The following is a 15,938-nucleotide window of genomic DNA, read 5'->3' as shown; positions in this document are numbered from 1 at the left end:
AGCATGGTCTTGGCTGAAGAGAGTGATGTCAAAAATCAAAAAGCATAGATTGTTTTTACTATCCACATATATTACTATTTTGCCAATTGAATTTTATTGTGATTTGACTACTACCTATAGATTTCATAGGTCAGCATATTAATATTTTTTTTCTTTGGTTCTGCCAAGGAACCCACTCATTCTGATTTTAATGACAACACCTTTCATCTTTATTCATGTCTTGTAAGTTGTGAGCAGAAAACAAATTGTCAGTGAAAAATGTTACTCACCTTACTATTCTCTATGTTCCCCCTTTCTCTCTTCCTCAGCACAGCTGAAACAGTTTATTTAGTTCAGTAATCCTGGAAACAAAGATAAAAATTGTTTTAACAATTCTGATAGCCATCAGTTGCTCAGCAGATAGTACAAGACTGTCTTATCTCCTAATTAATCAGGAAAGCACAAATTGCACTTTCAGAGCTTTCCTGAAATGCAGCGAGTTTCTATTTTAGTCGTACATGCATCTTTTGCTTCTAGATAAGCAAGATGATGGTAGAAAGATCTTCCATGGAAACCACTATGTAGCTTCCTGACCAACAGGTTTTGAAGTCTCTGATCCTGAAATCTGACTTCATTAAGGGTAAATACAAACAGCTACAGAGCTGCAATGGAGCCAGTGAAGGTCTCCTTGAGTCTATGCATTGTAATAGATGATGGTAATGGGAGAGCTAAAATAAAATGCTTGTAAATCCACAATATAAAATCAGCATATGACAAGGAAAGACCTGAAAGATTTAAGAGTCCGTAGGAACAAAACCTGATGGCAACTTTTTTTCATCACTCTCAAAACCTATAGTAAATTTTTTTATATTGTTCTCATGAGGTACTATGAAGGTGAAGGTTTAAATGGTTGAAGAGAAAGGAGGAGGTGTTAGGGATGGTATGAGTTTGCTGGATTAAGTGATTTGGCTCCTAAGAATCTGTGTTGAGGGATGAGGAAGGTACAAGAAAAAATGCGGAATTCCATTCTAGCCAATAAAACATTAAGGAGAAGTATTACATGAAGAGCTCATTCTCTTGCAGCTTGATTTCTTCCTGCTGAATGTAAGGGCAATAAATACTTTGGGGTTTTCAGGAGAGAATGCACTGAAAATTTTTGTTCCAGGAACTGTTCCATTCTTCTAGTGATGATGTGTGCTGCATGTAAACAGTTGCCAGGAAGGGTAAAGTGATAAGAAAAGGTTTAATTTACTGATGAAAAAATTGCACGGTTAAGGCTTAAAGAAATTCAAGTCTGAGACATTATTTTGAGCTAAAGCCAGCATGTTTCCTTCTTCATAGTCTGAGAAGAGCCACCTTGTTGCTGTGCTCATATATTTTCAGCTTTTGGGAAAGAAACCTGCTCCTTAAGAAAGGATCTAAAAGAGCCTCTACTAAACCTGAATATGGTGGGCTTTTGTTCTGCTATTTCTGAATGGCCTGTTCTTATGAGGAAAAGTTTTTCTCTGAAAGGAGATTTAGGAATCTTCTAGGCCATAATGGAGATGGGAATGAAACAAGACTGAAGTACAGTAGGGAAAAAGAATGTATTTGCTGTATGGTTTATGCATAGATCTTTCTGAAGAAATACCTGTGCATGCAGAAGCAGCCAAATCAACAATTTGGTCTTGATGTCTTCCTTCCTCCTTGGATAAAATATACAGCAATGAGCATGAGGGAGGCCAGGAAATAGCAGATGTGAGTTGCTGTCATGCTTCCTATCCCTTTGAAAAGTGTGGCATAATAGTATCTGAAGGCTTCAGATTGTTGAGGTGAGATCTTCAACATGGCTATCTTGCCCTTATGACACTCAAAGTTATGAAGGATGGATATCCATATTGTCGCAATGTCCCTTTCTCAGTTATTCTTCCTGCAGGGGAGTGTGACTCAGCCAGCCTGAACATTTTCTCTGCATTTACATCCATGAAACACAATGACAATGGAGCAGATGCAGCCTTTATCTGTCTTTATGAGATTTGACCTGTGATTCGTAAGAGGTGATCCTCACTTTCCAGTCTGCCCCTCTTCCTGAAAGCTTCCTGCTCAGATTTGATTGTTCACTGAATGCATTTTCCAGATATGCTTTTTTGCTTTTATTTCCCCTCTCCCTTCTCCTTCCTAATTTATGAAATGAAGCAATGAGGGAGAAGAAATGAACTGTAAAAGAAGCACAAAAGTAGAGATTTGCTGAATGACTCCAGCAAACTGAAGGAGCCTTCAGGTAAGAATGGAGTAATTGGACAACAAAATATCATATGATTTCAGGACATGATGTGACAAGCATTCATATGAACTTGAATTATACATGTTCAAATACTTCTCTGTCTTCAACCACCATTCATTTAGCTCAAAATGAAAAATGCTTTGTTCCTTTAGGCATACAGGGGTTTCTCAGATATCCTTCAGCCTGTGTTTAGAAGGGAGGCACGACACATTTGCAGCCTGTCCTGGCAAGTGTGGCATGTCTGTGACTGCCCTCATAGCTGCTCAGTTTCCTCTTCCTCTCATGTGGTTATTATAGCTCTGCATGCAGTCCAGCTTTCCTCGGCTCACCAGTCTTACTGAACACATGTCCCATTGGCTCCTTGATTTCCAGTGCATTCTGGGAAATGGTTTTGGTTTTAGAGTTGCTCTAAGTGAGTTTTTATCTTCTTGCAAAAGTTTAGGCTACCATAGTACTTCTCTGAAAATAAAGATGAGTGAGGTGATTGGGAATAAAGCCTAAAGAATACAAGACCAGTATGGTGCCTGAGATCTTTCCTGTATATTTCATAACCAGGAGACATAGAACCTCTTCCTTTTCTCTTTCTGAGTCCTCTGTTTAGGCTGAAAGAAATCTGTCTGCAACACAGGATTGCACACAGTGTGAGTCTCAAAACTCCATGACTAATGAAGATGCAGGGGATGGGAATTCCTTTCTAATCACAACATGAAATGTGGCATTCCGGTGTCTCTCCCGGGTCTGGAGCAGCTGCCATGCCCAGTGGCCCAGCGGGGCACAGCGGCTCCTCCGGTCCCGGTCCCACCGCTGCTCCCGGGCTCCATGGCTCCGGGAAGGTGGGTCGGCCACTTCTACCGCCGCGCCCGAGGGACCTTGATAAAGGGGGTGAAGGGAGGACCAAATTCCCCGTGGCAGGAGCTGAGAGCATTTTATTGATGAGCTCCCAACCCCTGTGCTGGACAATATGGCCGGCTGGCCTCAGCTGCATGCGGGTTTTATAGGGGGTGGAGTAGCGGGGGGCGTCATGTGGTCTGGGGAAGCCAATAGGGACACAGTAGGGGACGGCACCGGAACCTGGGGCGGTCCCGGGGCAGTCCCGGGGCAGGCCTGGGGGAGCCAATAGGGGCACGGCAGGGGCGGTGCCGGGGCCCGGGGCGGTCCCGGGGCTGCGGGGTGTGGTGTGGATGGCAGGAACCAATGGGGAGGTGGCAGGGGTGGCACCGGGGGGTCTGGGGCAGCCCTGGCCACGGGGGAGGGATAACAGCAGGGAAGGACCCACAGGAAGAGACAAGGGGGGATGGGAGCCAGGTCACATAGTACGGCAACGCGGGAACTGGGTACTGCGGGGGGAAACCCAGGGTATACATGGGGGTACACAGAATTTGCTAAGACACACTAGAACCCTGACCTAAACCCAAAGTCCGGGATGCAACATCTCGTCGTTTTAAATCCACAGCAGCTTTTAAAAATGCTGATACTAATCAGCTGGGCTGATTAGTACTGCTGTATTGCTCAGAAATGTCTGAGAAGCAGACTGTATCTAGAATATTTTAAAACGTGTTACTCTTTCAAACTGTATGGAGTATCCAAAATGTGTTTTGTATATGTGTAATTACAAATAGCACCAAATATGAGATGCGTCATGTGGGTGTCTCTACACTGGGTTAGCCATATAGGACATTAATTTTCTTAATTTTTCTTTTTTGCTGAAGATTTTATTTTACATACTGTGATAAATGAGTAATGTGATGGTTGACTCTCACCATTAAAAGTCAAATATTATGTATATATGTTAAGAGAAGTTTTATAGACCAACAGTTATGTTTTACCCCGCTTGTGTTGTTGTCAGGGGGTGGCCTGGGTTCAGGACAGTCAGCTTGTTGCTATGGCAACATCTAACCTCCAATCAAGATTTAAGGAAGTGAACTCCACCACCAGACAGTGAAGAAAGAGTCAATGGACAGAACTTTGGGAGGGGCTAAAGGTTGAAAAGCTGGAACATCCATTCTGTGGATGAGCACATGGTGGGAAAGATCTTCTGCTCCTGGTGCCATGATATTTTCTCTATTCAGTCTTCTATTGTATTTTTGATAAGGTTTTAATAAACCTTTTACATTTTTTGGAAGTGAATATCCTTTCTCACAATACCTTTATAGAGCCTGCAAGTGTTAGATATAATATTTATTCTTTTAAAAATTAGATTTACAAAAGTCTCCTGACATGCATACATCATGTCACATAAATCAATTTTGAATACACATTTTAAGACAAGTTTTGTCCAGATATAGCTAATGTGGTGTAATTATGACAATTCTTCTGTATCTTCAGGAAGGAAACCCCCATCTTTTTATTCAAAATGATGTAATTTTATTCCTTTTTCTGAGAAGCATATATCATTAGTAAATTTAAAATATGCTTTGGAAGTGCCTTCCTCAGGGCTATGTTGCTGTGTCCTTTCCCTGAGCATTGAAAGTGACCTGGAGTCCTTTTAAGTTTTATACAAAGTACAGTTGTAAAGACTTTAAATCAGTGGAATTTGCAGCCACTTGAGCAAGATTCGTCTGTTCTTTCAGTGGAAAAGAAAGGTGAATGTTGTCTTGATTAGAAGAACATGAGTAGGAAAGATCTGTGGAAAGTCAATAGTGACTGTTGCCTCCTTTCCTGTGACTTAAGTACCTTTAAAAGAGGTTTGCTTATATCCAGTAGAACACAGTGTTACAGTCCTGCTGCAAAACAGAGAAAACATCCAGGGAACAGCACTACTGCACCAACAGCCATGTATTGTTTGAACCTTTGGCACAGGGAGGCTCCTCTCCCATCCAGGGAAGGTGGAAAAGGCACAACCTAGAATTTTTCATGCACACAGAAGGCAAGAAGGTCTCTTCTTCCTTTGGGTATCTCTCCAAAAGTCTTCTGTTGCATCACCTTTTCCTATTGAGACTTCTCATGGTGGGGTTGAGTGTAGTATGGAACTCAGTCTGCCTCACATGCCAGCCATTGTACTAGCCTTTTCTTTTTACTTATTTGTTTCATACTCATCTTTCTGTGGCTTTGACTCTGACATAAATATTTATAGGCTTTTGGATTTCTTTTTGCTGTAAGCGATTGTTTTTAATCAGTATAAGCTCCTGGGAAGTCACTGGTCCAGAAACCAAAATGTACTTTTCCCTATGTATGATAGCAGAAGAGGAACATAGGAATCTGTTCCCACTTCTCAACTAGGAGTCATTTCCTTTGCTGTCTGTACTAATGCTTCTCAGACTGAGGCCAAGAAAGCTGTGTAGATTTTATATCTGCACTATTGACCCCCATAAGATAAGTGAATATGGACAAAGATGTTCTATGTTTTATCCTAGTGAACAAAAAATAGAGAGGAAACTGGTGACTATTTTCAGAGTAGCTACACTTTAACAGCACAGAATTGTAGAATGGTTAGGATCAAAAGAGACGTTACAGATCACCTAGTTTCAATCCTTCTACCACAGACAGGGACACTTTCCACTGGATCAGATTGCTCAAAACCCCATCCAGCCTAGCCTTGAACACTTCAGGGATGGGGCATCCACAGCTTCTCTGGGCAACCTGTGCCAAACCATGCTCACAGAAAATACTTCCTTCTTTATATCTATCTAAATCTACCCTCTTTCAGTTTAAAGCCATCCGCCCCCTCTTGTCCTATCTCTACATGTCCTTGGAAAAAGTCCCTCTGCAGCTTTCTTGTAGACCCCCTTTATGCTCTGGAAAGCTACTATGAGATCACTTTGAAGCCTTTTTTTCCCCAGGGTGAGCAATCCTCTCAGGCTTTCCTCATAGGTGTTCCACAAATCATTTTTGTGGCCTCTGGACTCCAACAGAGGTTTTGTCCTTCCTGTGCAGAGTCCCATCACTATCATGATGCTGGTTCACTGCTGAGCAGGAGAATGTAGCCTCTACATGCTATCCATTGTCTTTTAAACCAAACGTTTCCATGTCCCAGGTACCACCTCCATGCTCCATCCCCACACTGTGGTTTAGACTGTGCTGCCCCAGGCATGGCTGTCCCATCACTGATCTGCTGGTAGGAGCATTTTGTTATTACTCTGTTCACAGTACCAACCACAGACATTTACAGACAGGGGTTTAAATATTGGATTCTCATTTTCACTCCAGAGTATTCTAATGGAAGGTGGGAGGAAGGTATATTGTGGACAGTTGTTGCTCTTGTGAAAGACGTGATAGCATGGGAATGGAAAACCGGAGGTCATACACATGCTGCTGAGGCCTGTCACAGAGCCAGTACCTTGGGCTTTTCTGAAAGGTTCTCCTGGACTGTCCCAGCACAGCAAATTAAACCTGGGATCCTTTCCCTAAAACTTTTCATCCCTCAGATACATCCTCTTCCAACACATTCTTCATCACCCTCTAATATTCTAAGAGAGATAGGATTCATATTGATCACAGCTGTCTGTTTCTTCAAGCTTCCAGAAGAAGCGTTCATCTCCAAAACAACACATCTGCCATGATATTATCATGGGAATTTTCAGAGTATTTATACTGATCTGACGGAGGATGATAAGTCTTTTGCAGTGTTGTCTTCCTTCATGAAGGCCCTAAGTTTCTACTGATGTTCTTGCAGCTTGGGTACACAATAGCTACTGATCTCAGAGATCTGATCTAAAAGGCAGGTTTGAATTTTGTCAAATGTTTGAGTAGCCCCACTGCACTGATTGAACCATTTAGGCATTTGGAGAAATATCACTATGACAAGAGTGCACATCCCGTGTTGTCTAAAGCATTCCAGTGCACATGGGTAAGTAGCTGTTTGAACTCATCCTTACTCATATCTCCTGCTGCAGTTACCTCCATAGGTAATTTAATCTGTTAATTTACAAAACGAAAAAAATTTAATGCTTCAAACACTGGTTTGTGATGCTTTCTCTTCATCTCTCTGAGAAGTGTGATTATTTTGCTGTAGATAATGTGAATGGTACAGTACAGTAAGTGTTAATTTGTAAAACTGTGTAGCTCCAACGACCTAGATCCCCAGAATCCTTCCCCATGCACGTGCAAGTGCTCCTCATGCTAATGAGGAAAGCATGCTTCTTGGAGAGGAAATACACACATCATGCTTCACATCTTAAAGTACTCAAGATGTTTTTTTGACATGCCAGAGATAAGTAGCACGAGGCACAGATACATCCAATACTTGATGAGGTACCATACTACTTGATGAGATACCAAAATATACACAAATCCATTATCACTCAGCTGTCTTCCACTACACATGCTGAGACTATCAATAATCACACTTGGTTTGGAATTCTGGGTAATATCCTGAGTTGAATCCAAATACAAGTATAACCTGGCACTAAGACTTTTTTCCTGCATTACAGGAGAAGCAGAGCTAATTCAAAAATTTGTTGGATTCACTGAGAATTTTGAAGCGTGTATCTGCAACTACTTGCTGCAACTGGATTATTTTTTACACCCTTTTTCGTCTCAATTTTTCCTGCTTTGACTTAGGAAACTACAGAATAAGAAGACAATAATTTAGTTTTCTTATATTTATGATAAATTGAAAAAAAAACCCTAGCATAAATTGAATTTTTTTTTTTTTTTTTTTTTAAGCAGCTTGGCCTTGGTTAACTGCCTTTGAAAAACAAACCAACAGAAGCTTGATTAGACTCAAAGGTCATGCTAGATCAAGAATAATAGTTAAAGAATTAAAATAAATATAATCAGCCAAAAATATTATAAGCATTTTAATGAAGTCATAGAATTAAAAAGAAAATAAATTATTGACTGGCAGACTGAGCACTTGGAAACTTGCAGCTGGCAAAGAAAAGAAGCAAATGTGTTCTTTGCAGTATTTTAAATTCATAGATTACTCCAGTAGTTTAGAAATAGGGCCTGTAATAGGACCTGTAATCCTTAGCCAGTGCCTAGCTGGTTATGTTTTCCAGTGAATCAGAAAACAAACACCTCAACAGCACTGCAAATTCCTGTGGGGTTTGTACTCATGTTATTATTTTTCCAAGGTCTGACTCCTGATCTACCTGCATGTAGAAAACTCTTATTCATGCCAATGAACACAAATGTAAGAAGAATACTGAATTTTAACTAATTTCTGTATTGAGTAAAACAGAACAAAATTTGGTTATAAGTGGTATGAAATAATCACTATAAAAATCTCCATCTGGATGTATATACTACATTCAAAGAACTACTCATAATTACCTGGAAACAGACATTATTTGCAAGAAAAATGAATAATATTGCAAAACCCTTTCATGGGCTGAGAGCAAAAATAATAAACCAACCTAAGTACTATACTGCTCCGGGTTGTAGGCATGACCAGAGAGAATAAAAGTATGAAATAACACAGTCTATCCCAAGTCCTCCTTGATGTGTCAACAGGACTAGGAATCAGATCATTACATGCCCCCTTGCACAAGTGTATTGCAATCCTATTTTATTGTGTGAGCCTCTCCCGCAGTATGGCTGCATCCAGCAAAGCACAGGATGAGCTTACATTATTACAGGATGGTATTCCATGAATGAGACTGCTGAGATTCCTTTCCATTTGTTACCCTTCAGTATAACACTATGCTTCATTTACTCCACACTGACATTTCCACAGAGGAGTCTTGTTGTTGCCCCTCTGATTCTTACTGCAACAGTATTTGTGCGCATCATCAAGAACAAGCTCCTCCTTAGCTCCCAGTTTGGGGCAAAAAAGTGTTATACACATTTGGCAGAGAAGGAAGAGAATAAGCCACTTTCTTTGTATGCTATAAGGAGCAAACACCAAGGGCTCAGAAAATACCTAGCTTTCTCAGATTGCACTCTAGTGCCCTAATTCAGTTAATTTCTTCTGTTCTTGGGGGTTTAAACCCCTATTCCTTGTGGTCCCTGCAATGAATGTAACAGTACCAAGACTAGCAAACGTCATTTCAGGACAGTGCTAACTTTGGCACTCTCTGCTCAGCAAAGAGCTGCCTGTGAGCACTGTGGAACTCAGTGAGCACTGGGAACCTAGCAGCAGGGCTAGGATCACTTTGGGATTCAATGGTTCTTTCCTGGTGTCACTGGGACAGACTCAGAGAGGTTATGTTGAATTGTGCACTGGTAGAGAAAAGAAGAAATTCCACTTTGTAGATCTGTTTTCTGAGCAAATATTGAACAGTAGTCTGGAGAAAGGACAGTGGTGAAACGACAGAACTGATTCTATGATTCAACACTGAGACAGTGACAAAATAGGAGAGTCTTGAGGTGCCAGATACTGCCTTTCACGGCCAAAGGACTCTGCTCCATTAGCCAGTCCTATATGAAGGGAAGCAGATATTTGGAAAAAGGGGTTTTACCACTTCTGGTATTTGCTGATTCCTAACACTAGGATAGAGCAGCTGCCCCAGCCTTTTCCCCTAATGCTGCTCCATGCTCACAGTGCTCTAATTGCTCCATTTCCAATACAACTTTCATTCACAGGGGAGAATGGGGAGGTCTTTTCATCTTGCAGGTAATGCAAATTTCCTACAGGGAAATATGTTAACTTTCCTGCAGCATTGTTATGAAGAACTTCTCTGCAATGTCTGACATCCCCCATTGCCATCATTTGGCCTTGACAGGCTTGAGAAGTGGGCTGATGTGAAATATGTGAAGTTTGCACTTGTTTGCCAGTAAGTTTCTGACCTGTCTATTACATTTCAAGTGTCTGCCATCCAAATCCTTCAGTCATGATGTGTTTGAGATTCAGTGGTAGCCTTCCAAATAATGCAAAATGCCATCCCTTATTTTTGAAGATTGGATTTTCAAGGAAAAAAATAATTTTGGACTACTACTTGAACTGAGAAGAAACAAGCTTTTCCAGATGGAAAAAATAAAACAGAGAAGTAAATGGAACTGAAAGAGGTCTCAGAGAAATCTTTGTGTAGCTTTAGGGATAGGGATTGCATTAAACTCTGACTATAACAAACATGCATTTCATTGCAGCTTCAACTCCAGCTGGGAGCCCAGCTATGCATGTTGTAAAGTAAAACAGGGTGAAAGGATAGTTGCATGGTAAAAACAAAGCATCAGGATGGACTAGGCACTGAAATAATCTGTTTGGTTTGTTTTTCTCTCCTTTTGAATAAATACTTGTAAAATTACTGTAGTACTTGCACACCTCTTGGAGGTGATGGATTGATAAGCTGATTTCATGGAGGGCTATTTTAGATGAAGTACAAGGTGTTGAAACATTGTTTGAGACACTGAAAAGAGTATTCCCTGTCTGCCTTTAGCATAATTCTTAATCATTTCAGTAAAAATGTTTCAGATGGTGGCAAGTTTTAGCCAGTATAATTGATATAATCAAAAGTGTTTAAATTTACTGTTTTGACCACGGATAGGCTTTTAGGTATGGTTTTTTAATGGTTATTAGTTTAATTGGTTGGTTTTATCGATATCCAAATTTTTTTTAAAAAATCTAAATATAACTTACCAAAAGTCTTCCTGGTTTATCTGCATAACCCAGAGAAGACTGTCATCATCCAAATGCTCATTCTGAATCTTGAAATTAGATTTTCCTTTGAAACTGACTTTCAAAAGAGTATTTGCTGACTATTCAGTGACTACAGGATAATTAAATACTGGATGCAGCTCACCAGGTTTCAGTGCCTGATAGGTACATCTTCACCTGAACTAGTAATTTAGGTTCAGTGGGGAGAAGTACTTCAGAGTATAAAATACAAATTTCTCACAAAAGACGCACATTTGTCCAGGCAGCCATAGACAGAATTTATTGAGTGGCTATTAAGTAAATATTTCCATTGAAGAAGTCTCAAGTTATATTCCTAATGTTTAAATACCTCTTTATTCTCAGTCCTCTACCTGTCCTGCTATGAAACCAATGTCCTGATTATCCTTAGCATTTAAAAGATAATACCTTGATTTTCCACAAAGCTTGAAATAAAGATTATTATCCCCAAAACATGAGTATATAATTTGGTCTGTCTCTTACTCTGAAGTGACAAAACTTTTGTTGAACCAACTTCTTGGGTTCAGGATTTAAATTTTAGGTTGTAATGCCAAACCCATAAAGGCCAGAACTTGGGGAAATCTGCCCAATTTAGAAGAGGAACATGAGGCTTGGCTCTTTTCATGCCAGATGCAAAGCTTATCCTCCACATTGTTGGCAGTTCTTCTCTAGGCCTCTCTTTTTCCTCTATCTCCCACACTCCTTGTCTCCCTTCCCCCACCTCTGAGAAAGTTTTGCCAGGTTTGATTTCCCTTCCTTCACCATCAGAAGAGAAGCACTGTTTACAATCTAAAATCTGTGGAAAAAACAGAACATTTTTGTTTTTCAGGTCAGTCTGCTTATAAGTACCCTTAGCATCAGCAGAGCAATATAATAGTTTTGTTTAAGTGGCCAGAAGCCTCTGCTTAAGAAGGGAAAAATATGCACTGTGGCAAGCATTAAATGAAAAAACCTGAAACCCCTAGAAATACTTATGAAATGGAAATTAAGCTAGTGTTTCAAAACAACTTTAAAAAAAAGTTTCATTTCATTTTCTGGCTTCATTCAGTTTTCTGTTTCCATTTGTTCCAATTGTTTTGGGTTTTTTTTTAAGAGATGTATTATTGAATTCTTTTTGCTGTAGATACTGCTTTGTGGTAAACAATTTGATCCCTCTTTTTCCAATCCCTTTGTCAGGCTAAAGAAAATAATTCTAATGCTTTCTGATTTTTGTTTAATAAGAAGTTCACTCACATCTTCCAATTTTCTTTCTTTCAAAACATCAAACAATGAAAAAATTTTCCTCTGAATGTTGTTTTCACCTTCATTTTTACCTCTTTTAAATATTACTCTCTCTGCTCTCATTAAAAGAGTAGCACTACCTTGGCTTATGAATTGGGAGACTGTCACAGGAAAAATGGCTCCTATACAGATGATTTTGCTGACCAAGGGTTACAAAAGTTTTTTTATGAGACTATAGTTGATAACAGAAAAAGGACTCCAGTGCAGTCCTGTTGTGAATATCCTAAAGTGGAAAAGCCCATCTTCATTTATCATGAAGGTTTCTCCTTGCGCTTGGCCATTCTTCATCTTTAGTCTTGCTGCTCACCTTTTCTCCTTCAGATTTCTTGACCTCCAGAAGCAAGGTGCTTCCAGAGCCTGTGTTTGAGTTAGGTAGATCAGTTCGCTTCTCACTCCAGGCCACTGCTATCCTCACAGGCACCTGAATATTAATGGTAGTACAGAGAGCACAACTGATACACTTAGAATCATAATCCTGGAATCACTGAGGTTGGAAAGATCTCTATGAGTACAGCCCTTAACCCAGCACCACCCTGTTCACCACTGTTCAGTGTCCCCAAGTGCCACATCCATGTGCTTTTTTTGAACATTTTCAGGGATGGCACTTCCACCACTACCCTGGCAGCATATTCCAACACCTGACCACCATCTCAGTGAAGATTTTTTTCCTAATACGTAATCTAAACCTCCCTGTGTGCCAGGCTCTCAAACCAGAGGAAAGCCCAGGCAATTTTTCAGACAAATAGCCTCTGCTCTGTTCCTTGCACTAGAGCCTGTGATACATATGTTGTGTCATTGTCTGCACAACACACAGCAGCTAGTTCAGGATGTTTCTGCTTTCTTACTCTCTTTTGGGTGTTGATTATGTGCCCAGTCTTGTATAATGCTTAAGAACATATTGTTCTCTTGCAGAAGGTCATTGCATACATATTGGATATACAATGCAATTCTAGACCTCAAAAGAGCTCTTTCAAAGTGATTTTCTTTCACTTGCTAGTAAAAAAGGTCAAAAAACCACTGCATTTTTCACTTTGAAGCAAATCAAAAGCAGAGTTGGATGCTCAGGAATTTGTTCTGCCAGAGATGATGTTATACTTAGAGCACAGGGGTCATTAAATATACCAGTATGCTCTTACAAGAATAAGGCACAAAGGCTTCAACATTAGTGTCAGATACTAAGGGTGAGGTATACTTTAGCCAGAACCCTGCCATGACTTTCTAGGCCCATCTGTAAATATCCAGGAACCTCAAGTTTTGTAATCAATTTCTCAATTCCTAACTATTGTCAACTACATTTTAGAAATTAATTAAATGCCTCCTTTGTGAAACAGTTGTTGTGAATAAGGGTAAGTGAAGATGGTGAAGGGCCTGGAGAGGAAGCCATACAAGGAGCAGCTGAGGTCATTTAGCTTGTTCAGCCTGGAGGAGACTGAGAGGAGACCTCATGATGGTCTGTAACTTCCTCATGAAGGGGAGCAGAGGGCCAGGCAATCATCTCTTTGGTAACCGCTGACAGGACCTGAGGGAATGGACAGAAGTTGTGTCAGGGGTGGTTTAGGTGGGATATTAGGAAAAGGTTCTTCACCCAAAGGGTGGTTGGGCACTGGAACAGGCTCCCCAGGGAGGTGGTCACAGCACCAAGCCTGGCAGAGTTCAGGAAGTGTTTGGACAATGCTCTCAGGCACAGAGTGTGATTGGTGTGTAAGACCAAGAGTTGGACTCGATGATCCTTTTGGGTCACTTCTAACTTAGGATATTCTATGATTTTATGGTTCCTCAGGAATGTCTGTTTTCTTCCTCACCTTTCAAGTGACTTTGAAGTGGCCTTCATATCCTGACACTGGCTTCATGAAGTCTTTTCTTGTTATCCAACTGCATTTTTACAATCAGTCTACATTTTCCAATTGCAATTGTACTTCCATTTCAGCATTTGAATCTAGCTCCAAGGCTTCCCTGACAAATAAATCCCAGAGTGGTTTAGCATCTGTACAAATGACATATTGCAGATACAGTGCACTGAAATATGTCGTAAAAATTCAGATTTTATATGGTAGTCTAAGATATTTGAGCGAAAGCACAAACTGTGCTATCCAAGAGCAGATGTTAATTAATAAGTCTTGTATCATACACGTTCTTTGCTCTTTATTGTGCTGTTTCAGAAGTGTATTTCCAGACTACCTCAGTTATCTCCAAGACAGTTTGGGCTTTCTATCATCTCATCAGTCTAAGAGGACAATCAAATTCTTACCTTTTGGAGAAGATATTTTGTCTGAGCAGTTCCATGTGTGCTAAAGCATATCCATCTGGCATCTGTGAAGGGAACTCAGTGTGATAAATATTACTACAAATTAGCATAGTTTGAAACCTTGGCTCCAAAAGGATTTAATTAACTTTATTTACTGAATGGTCTTGGGATGTATTTTAAGACTACTCCCTGCAGAGAGATGAAGGTAAACACAGACTTTGACACTGCATGCTTGTGTTTGTGTGTGTGGATGTCTGCTCTGAAACTTTCTCTCATCCAAAATACAGGTTTTGTTTTCTTGTTCCAAATGGAATATCCAACAACTTAGTCATTGGCAGTAAAACTTTTGGGTGCCTGAACTCTTCAAAATAAAATGTCAATAGCCGTTTTTTTTAAACATATGACTCAGAGTAAAAGCTCTATTGCCAAGCTTTATCAGTCATTAAACTTTCACTCAGTGCAGATATAATCTGTGTGCCTGGGAGTTGAAACAAGAAAAAACACGTATTCCAAGGCATAAACCAAGATCTCATATGATTATACTGCTGACCTATCTTTGGTTAAAATACCTTCCAGAACAGCTGTGGATCACTAGGCACATACTTATGGATGGGTATTTCATTGGCAGATTGATGGAGGTTCTGCTTTTGGCAGCAGCAAGTATTAGGTGAGGGATGAACAGCAGTAGAGGAGCAGCCAGTTTTGTGAGGAAGCATAAAAGTAGCAGCAGAAGATTAGGAAGGGCAACTGGAACCACTTCTAGATGGTTAGACAGATGGAAATTAATTCAGACACTTTGGAAATAAAATTAAATTACAACTCAAGTATGTGCAAAAATTAAGAGACTGATAAAAAAAGACATTAGGAAAACTTAAAAATTTAATAAAAAAATATTCAACAACTGCCCAGCTTTGCTGTGTTAAGTGAAATAAAACTCCAGATGGACCAACATCAAGGTATGTAAATATGGTGAGGATACTTTAGATTGATATCTTGTAACTGGTGTTGTACACTAGTAGACTGATCCACCTATAAAATATCACACATTCATAGTAATGATTTCTGGAAGACAGAAAGAATATTACTTCACAGAATGAGACTGGGTCAAGTCCTCAGCTGATGTAAATTGCCATAGTTACTTTGATTTCAGTGGAGTTATGCCAGTTAATTCTGAACTAAATCTTCAACTGAAGATTTGACTTGTAAAAGTCTCAAATGTTTCATTTAATACCTTCTGTGCTGGAGAAATTCTCTCTTCCACATTTCTTCTGTATTTATGATTTTTTTTTTAATTACTCAGCCTCTTTTTTCAGTGATTAAGGCCATTTTTTTGAATTAATTAAATTAGAACAAATATTTTCCAGGAAGACATACTAAGAATGTATCACTTGGATTCATTTGCAAGGCAGAGCAATCCTAGTCAAAATGATGTTTAAGTTATTCATTTTTGGAATCTACAGTTACATTGGTATTTGTCTTTTATTTGTTGGAATCTGGAATTGACTTTCAATATAATTTTGTTTTTTTTATAGAACTCTTGACTCAGTACATGTGTGATTTGGTGTCAATGTAATATTCTTATGTGTGTGTATATATATAGATGGTCGGTTTTCTTTTAGGTTTATGTACACAAAAGAAGATATAGATAATTTTAGTATATAATATAACATTTATAC

This window comes from Vidua macroura, chromosome 5, assembly GCF_024509145.1.
Source record: "Vidua macroura isolate BioBank_ID:100142 chromosome 5, ASM2450914v1, whole genome shotgun sequence".
In the NCBI taxonomy this organism is placed as follows: domain Eukaryota; kingdom Metazoa; phylum Chordata; class Aves; order Passeriformes; family Viduidae; genus Vidua; species Vidua macroura.
The sequence above is the reverse complement of the archived record's forward strand: the minus strand, read 5'-3'. Positions refer to the sequence as shown.